Below are 8069 nucleotides of genomic sequence, written 5' to 3'. Positions count from 1 at the left end.
TCCTCATAAGTATTCCACATCCAAAGTTGTTGTTTGAGACAGGCTCTCAGAGACTCCAGGCTGACCTCAAATTATGGTCTTGAATTCCCTTTCCTCCTGTCTCCACCTCCCAAGTGTTAGGATTACCTCCTTGCACCACTGCAGGCTTATCTTTGATCCAGAAGCCATTAAGTTGTGAGTCTGTAGAACCTGAGATCAGAAGACATTCCTATGCAGCAACCCTCTTTAGTTTGTGCTGCATTATCAGGTTCCGCCTCATTCTCAGTCTCTGACCATGATTTTGCAAGGAGAAAAAGTATGGGTTGAGAGAGAGAGAGAGAGAGAGAGAGAGAGAGAGAGAGAGAGAGAGAGAGAGAACGAATGACCACAACTGTCTGGGAAGATGACTCAGTCTGTAAAGCAGTTACAAGATAACTCAGTCTATAAAGCAATGAACAAGAATGAGAAACTGACTTTGACTCTGAGATCCCTTCCAAAAACCTGGGCATGGTAGATGCAGAGACAGTTGGATCCCTAAGGCTCACTGTCCATGGAGTTTAGCACAAATTTGGCGCCAAAAGAGAGGATGCACAACTCCTGATGAACAGTTGTCCTCTGGCCGCCATATGTATTTTCACCTGTGCACACAAACACATATGCTCACACATAACACGTATCTGAAAATGCATGTATGAATACACCTGCACACATACACTAGCATTCTTAAAATTGAACTGAGACTCAATGGGCCAGTTTTGCACATGCTGCTGCAAATTCCTTAAAAGAGATGAGAAGTAGAAAGGTAAAGATTACACAGAGAGAGTGCTCCAGCACTGACTTAGGCCAAGAGTTATAGTGGACTATACCAGGTCTATAGAATCAGTTTCAGTACAGCCAAGGCTAGAGAGAGAAACCCTGTTTCAATAATCTTTTATTTTTTATATTTTATATTATATTAAAAACTATTTATTATAATTTATTCACTTTGTATCCCAGCTATAGCTCCCTCCCTCATCCCTTCCTAATCCTGTGGTCCCTCCTTTTTCTCCTCTCATTCCCCTTCCCCAATCCAAAGACAGGGGAGGACATCTACCACTTCCATCTGATCCCAGCTTTTCAGGTCTCATCAGGACTGGCTACATTGTCTTCCTCTGTGGCCTGGTAGGGATGCTACCCCTCAGTGGAGATGGTCAAAGAGCCAGCCAATGAGATCATGTCAGAGATATTCCCTGTTGCCAAGGGAACCCACTTGGACACTGAACTGCCATGGGCTGTATCTGAGTGGGGGTTCTAGGTTAACTTCATGTGTGGTCCTTGGTTGGAGTATCCATCTCAGAAAAGACCTCTGTGCCCAGATTTCTTGGTTCAGTTGCTATCCTTGTGGATTTCAAGTCACCTCCAGGGCTTTCTATCTCCCTCTTCATTCATAAGATTCCCTGAGCTCTGCCCAAAGTTTAACTATGAGTCTCAGCATTTGCTTTAATACCCTGCTTGGTAGGATCTTTCAGAGGTCCTCTCTAAGTAGGCTAGTGTCTTTTTCCTTGATTTCACACTCTTCCAATGTCTATTCCATTTGCCTTTGTGAATAAGGATTGAGCACCTTACACCAGGTCCTCCTTGATTAGCTTCTTTAGATGTGCAGATTTTAGTATGATTATCCTATATTATATGTCTAATACACACTTATAAGTGAGTATATACCATGTGCATCTTACTGCTTCTGGGATACCTCACTCAGGAAGATCACCATTTGCCTGGAAATTTCATGATTTACTTATTTTTATTTGCCAAGTAGTAATCTATTGTGTAAATGTACCAGCATTTTTGTATCCATTCTTCAGTTAAGGGACAGACATCTGGCTATTAGGAATAAAAGTGCTACAAACATGCTTGAGCAAATGTCCTAGTTATATACTTGAGCGACTTATAGATATAGGCCTAGGAGTGGTACAGCTGGATCTGGAGGTAGCACAATTCCTAATTGTCTGAGAAACTGCCAGAATGTTTTCCAAACTTGTTTTACAAGTTTACATTCCTGCCAGCAGTGAACGTAGGTTCTTCTTTCTCCACATCATCTCCAGCATGTGTGGTTACTTGAGTTTTTGATCTTCGCCATTCTGGTGGTTGTAATTTGAAATCTCAGGGTCATTTTGATATGCATTTCCCTGATAACTAAAGATATTGAGCATTTCTGCCATTCGATACTCCTCTTGAGAATTCTTTGCTTAGCTCTGTACTATTTTTTTATTTGGATTACTTGATTTGTTGCTTTTTAACTTATTCTTTTTCTTTGCCAGTACCATGCAGTTTTTATTACTAATGCTGTGTAGTACAGCTTGAGATCAGGGATGTAGAAACCTCCAGAAGGTCTTTCATTTTATAGGATAGGTTTAGTGATTCTGGATTTCTTGTTGTTCCATATAAAATGGAGAATTTTTCTTTCAAGGTCTGTAAAGAATTGTGTTGGTATTTTGATGGGAATTGCATAGACTCTGTAGATTACTTTTGGCAGGATGGCCATTTTCATTATGTTAATCCTGCTCTATTCATCTTCCAGTATCGTATACTATTTCTATCTTCAGAGACTTCAAGTTTTGTTTTGTTTTGTTTCATACAAGCCTTTGACTTGCTTGGTTAAGTTACACCAAGGTACTTTATGTTCTTTGTGGCTATTGTGAAAGGTGATGTTTCCCTAATTTCTTTCTCAGCCCAATTGTCTTTTGTATACAGGAGAGCTATAGATTATTTTTGTGTTAATTTTGTATCCAGCCACTTGCTGAAGTTGTTTATCAGCTATAGGAATTCCTTGGCAGAATTTTTGGAGTCACTTATGTATACTATAATATCATCTGCAAATACAGCTAATTTGACTTCTTCCTACAAGTATGCTTCATGCCAGGCATACAGGGGTGGTTCAATATACGGAAATCCATCAATGTGATCCACCACATAAACAAAATGAAAGAGAAAAACCACATGATCATCTCTTTAGATGCTGAAAAGGCATTTGACAAAATCCAACATCCATTCATGTTTAAACTATTGGACAGATCAGGTATACAAGGCACATACCTGAACATAGTAAAGGCGATATACAGCAAGCTTATAGCCAACATCAAACTCAATGGAGAGAACCTTAAATCATTCCCACTGAAATCAGGGACAAGGCAAAGCTGTCCAATCTCTCCATATCTCTTCAACATTGTTCTTGAAGTCCTAGCCAGAGCGATAAGACTATTGAAGGAGATCAAGGGAATACAAATTGGAAAGGAAGAAGTCAAAGTATCACTGTTTGCAGATGATATGATAGTATACCTGAGTAACCCCAAAAACTCTAACAGGGAACTCCTACAGCTGATTAACACCATCATCAAAGTGGCTGGATACAAAATTAACTCAAAAAAAAAATCAGTATCCTCCTGTATACAAAGGATAAAAGGGCTGAGAAAGAAATTAGGGAAACAACACACTTCACAATAGCCACAAAGGACATAAAGTACCTTGGTGTGAACCTAACCAAGCAAGTCAAAGACTTGTATGAAAAAAAATTTCCAGTCTCTGAAGAAAGAATTAGAAGAAGATATCATAAAATGGAAAGATCTCCCATGTTCATGGCTTGGCAGGATCAATATAGTAAAATTGGCCATCTTACCAAAAGCAATCTACAGATTCAATGCAATTCCCATCAAATTACCAACACAATTCTTTACAGACTTTGAAAGAAAAATTCTCACCTTCATATGGAACAACAAGAAACCCAGAATTGCTAAAACAATTCTCTACAGTAAAAGATCTTCAGGTGGTATCTCCATCCTTGATCTCAAGCTATACTATAGAGCAACAATACTAAAAACTGCATGGTACTGGCATAGAAACTGACTCATGGATCAGTGGAATTGAATAGAAGACCCTGACATAAATCCTTTCCAAACTGAATCCCTTTGATCTCTTTTAATTGTCTTATTGCTCTAGCAAGGACTTAAGGAGCTTTGTTGAAGAGATATGGAGAGAGTGAACATCGTTGCCTTGTCCCTGATTTCAGTGGGATTGATTTAAATTTCTCTCCTTTTAGTTGATGTTGGCTATACGTTTGCTATATGTTGCCTTTAATATGTTTAGGTAAGTACCCGTGTACCTGATCTCTCCATGACTTTAAACAAACGAATGTTGGATTTTATCAAATGCTTTTTCAGCATCTAAGGAGATGATCATGTTTTTTTTTTTTTTCTTTCAGTATGTTTATATGGTGATTAAATGGATGGATTTCTGTATATGGAATCACCCCTGCATACCTTGGAGGTAGCCTACTTGGTTATAGTGGATGATATCTTTAATGTGTTCTTGGATTCAGTTTATGAGTATTTTGTTGACTATTTTTTGCATCAATTTTCATAAGGAAGATTGGCCTGAAATTCTCTTTCTTTGTTTGGTCTGTGAGAGGCTTCGTTATCAAGGTGACTCTGGCTTCATAGATTGAGTTTGATACTGTTCTTCTGTTTCGGTTTTATATAAAAGATTTGAAGAGTATTGGTAGCTAGCTCTTCTTTGCAGGTCCAGTAGAATTCTGCCCTGAAACGTTCTAACACTGGTTTTTTGTTTTTTGTTTTTTGTTTTTTTTTAATGGGAGACTTTTGATGACAGCTTCTATTTCCTTAGGGGATATAGGACTATTTATTTGGTTTACCTGGACTTGATTTGACTTTGTTAAGTGGAATTGATCATAAAAAAAATATCCATTTCATTTAGATTTTCAAATTTTATGGTGTATAGGCTTTTGAAGTAAGGCCTTATGTTTGTTTGGATTTCCTCAGTCTCTGCTGTTATATCTCCCTTTTCATTTCTGATTTTGTTGATTTGGATAGAGTATCTCTGCCTTTCAGTTATTTTCGCTAAGGTTTTGTCTATCTTGTTGATTTTCTTAAAGAACCAGCTCTCTGTTTTCTTGAGTCTTGAGTTGTTTTATTTGTTTCTATTTTATTGATTTCAGCCCTGAATTTGATTATTTCCAGCTGTCTACTTTTTTTGGGTGTGTCTGCTTCTTTTTCCCCCTAGGGCTTTCAGGTGAGCCATTAAGTTGTTTGAATGAGATGTTTCAAATTTCTGCTTAAAGGAACATAGTGCTATGCATTCTCTTCTTAGCACTGCTTTCACTGTGTCCCATAGAATGGGTATATTGTGCCTTTATTTTCATTGAATTATAGGAAGCCTTTAATTTTGCCCTTTATTTCTTTCCTGACCTACCTGTCATTGAATAGTGAGTAAGCTTTTGGTATTTCTATTGCTGTAAAGGTCCAGCTTTAATCCATGGTGGTCAGATAGGATACGTGGGATTATTGCGGTCTTCTTGTATGTGTTGAGGCTTGCTTTGTCCCAATATATGTTCTATTTTGGAGAAGGTTGCATGAGGTGCTGAGAAGAAAGTAAATTCTTTTGTGTTTAAGTGAAAGGTTCTGTAGATGTCTGTTAGGTCCATTTGATTCATGAACCTGTGTCAGAGTCAATGTTTCTTTGTTTATGTTTTGTTAACCTGTTCTTTGTTGGAAGTGGGATATTGAAGTCTCCCACTATTAATATGTGGGATTCTATGTGTGGCTTCAAATTTATTAATGTTTCCTTTCCAAATGTCTGTGCCCTTGTACTTGGGGCACAAATGTTCAGAATTGTGATGTCTTCTTGGTGGAATTTTCCTTTGATGGGTATGAAGTGTCCTTCCACATCTCTTTTGATGAATTTTGGTTGAAAATCTGTTTTATTCAATGTGAGAATGGCTATTCTTGCTTGCTTCATTTGGTCCATTTTGATTGGAAAACTGTCTTCAAGCCCTTTACTCTCAGGTAATGTCTATCTTTGTGACTTAGGTATGTTTCCTGTATGCAACAGATTGTTGGGTCTTGTTTACATGATCATTTTGTTAGTGTGTGCCTTTTTATTGAGTCCATTGATGTTGAGAGAGGTTCATGACCAGTGGCTCTTTGAGGCTATCATTTTGCTGTTGGTTGTGGTAGTTTGTGTGCTTGGCTACTATCCATTTTGCTGTAGTGAGGTTATTTTTTTCCTTTGTTTTTTTCTGAATGTAGTTAGCTTTCTTGGCTTGTATTTTTCTTCTAGTAACTTCTGTAATGCTGTATTGGTGTAAAGAAAAGTTTAAATTTGTTTTTGTCATTGAATATCTTTTTTTTTTTCATATCTATGAAGAGTAAGAGTTTTTCTTGGTAGAGTAGCCTGGGCTGACATCTGTGTACTCTTAGGTTCTGCATGATATCTGTCCAGGCCCTTCTCACTTTCTTAGTCTCTGTTGAGAAGTAAGGTGTGATTCTGATGGGTTTTCCATATGATACTTGGCGTTTCCCCTTGTAGCTTTTAGTATTTTTTTCTTTGTTCTGTTTACTTACTGTTTTGATTATTATGTATTGGGAAGATTTTCTTTTCTGGCCTAATTTTTTAAGTATTCTGTAGGACTCTTCTATTCTTATAAGCTCCTCCTTTAAATTTGGGAAATTTTCTTCTCTGCTTCTCACATAGACAACCAAGTGGCATAGTAAGTTAGCTCAGACATTGATAGGCACAGCTAAGGGAACTACCTAACCTCAGCTCAACATCTTCATTTCTTTTCACCACACCTATGCAGGACTGTTCCTCATGTAGCCCTTATAGGTGGCTGCCCATTTATGGGGTAGGGTGCCCAACATGTACAAGTGGAAGAAGCACACAGTGATGTCACCCCACATCTTCTTAATCTCTGCCAACACTGACAAAGAAATGCCCTGGGCTGCATGATGGTTGGTCTTCTGGGCCTGAATGACATTTCAAGTTCATGATCTTTACTCTTTATGTTTCTTTAGAAATAAGTAGCTGAGAAGTTCTTTGTGTATAACATTGGGTGAGTGGTCACAGATCCCAACAGATCATGGAGGTATGCCTCCCAAGTGCAGTCTGAGCTACCATGGGCTACGTCTAAGCAGGGGTTCTAGGTTATTTCCATGCCTGATTCCTGTTTTGAGAATCAGTATCAGAATAGACACCTGTGCCCAGATATATTTGATCCTTGTGGAGCTCCTGTCCTCTCCAGGTCTTACTAACGTCTCCTTCTTTCATATGATTCCCTGCACTCTGTCCAAGGTTTGGTTATGAGTCTCAGCACCTGCTTTGATACCCTGCTAGGTAAAGTCTTTCATATGCCTCCCTATTGTAGGCTGCTCTCCTGTTAATTGTTTTCTCCTACTTCAAATGTCCACCACATTTGTCTTTCTAAGTGAGGATTGATCACCAGGACCTCCTTCTTGTTTAGGTTCTTTAGGTGTACAGATTTTAGTATGTTTTTTCTATCTTATATATTTAGTATCCTTAAGTGAGTATATACCATGTGTGTCTTTTCTGTTTCTGGAATACCTCTTCACGATGATCTTTTCCAGATTCTACCATTTGCCAGCAAATTTCATGATTTCCTTGTTTTTAATTGTTGTGTAGTATTCCATGGATTTTCCTAGTAAGGGGAACAAGGACTGTCCTTGACATGAACTCAATGGAGGGCTCATGAACACAGAGGAGGACATTGCAGCCATTCCTGATGAGACCTCATAAATTAGGGTCAGATGGAAGGGTAGGAGGATCTCCCTTAGGAGTGGACTTAGAGAGGGGCAGGTAGGAGATGAGGGAGGGAGGGTGGGATTGGGAAGGAATGAAGGAGGGGGCTAAAGCTGGCATACAAAGTAAATAACCTGTATTTAATATAAAAAATAATAATTAAACAAAGAAAACTGCTTCTGAAGTTGAGTGGTATATACAAAAGGGTTTACTGCTCATGGGGGGGGGCATTCAAATGCTTAATTTCAAACATTTCCTAATTAGGTCTTTTCATGCTTCTTTTCTTCCCCACAGATTGTGAAAATCAGTTTATGTTAGTCAAGTGTCTCTTCCATCTCTCTCTCTCTCTCTCTCTCTCTCTCTCTCTCTCTCTCTCTCTAGGTGTGTGTGTGTGTGTGTGTGTGTGTGTGTGTGTGTGTGTGTGTGTTATCCATGTAATTAAGGCGGCTTGGAATTAATTGGGAGGACTTTGAACAGAACTCTTCAGGCAGTGACAAGAATTCCAT

Source organism: Meriones unguiculatus, chromosome X, assembly GCF_030254825.1.
Source record: "Meriones unguiculatus strain TT.TT164.6M chromosome X, Bangor_MerUng_6.1, whole genome shotgun sequence".
Lineage (NCBI taxonomy): Eukaryota > Metazoa > Chordata > Mammalia > Rodentia > Muridae > Meriones > Meriones unguiculatus.
Note: the sequence above shows the minus strand (reverse complement) of the source record.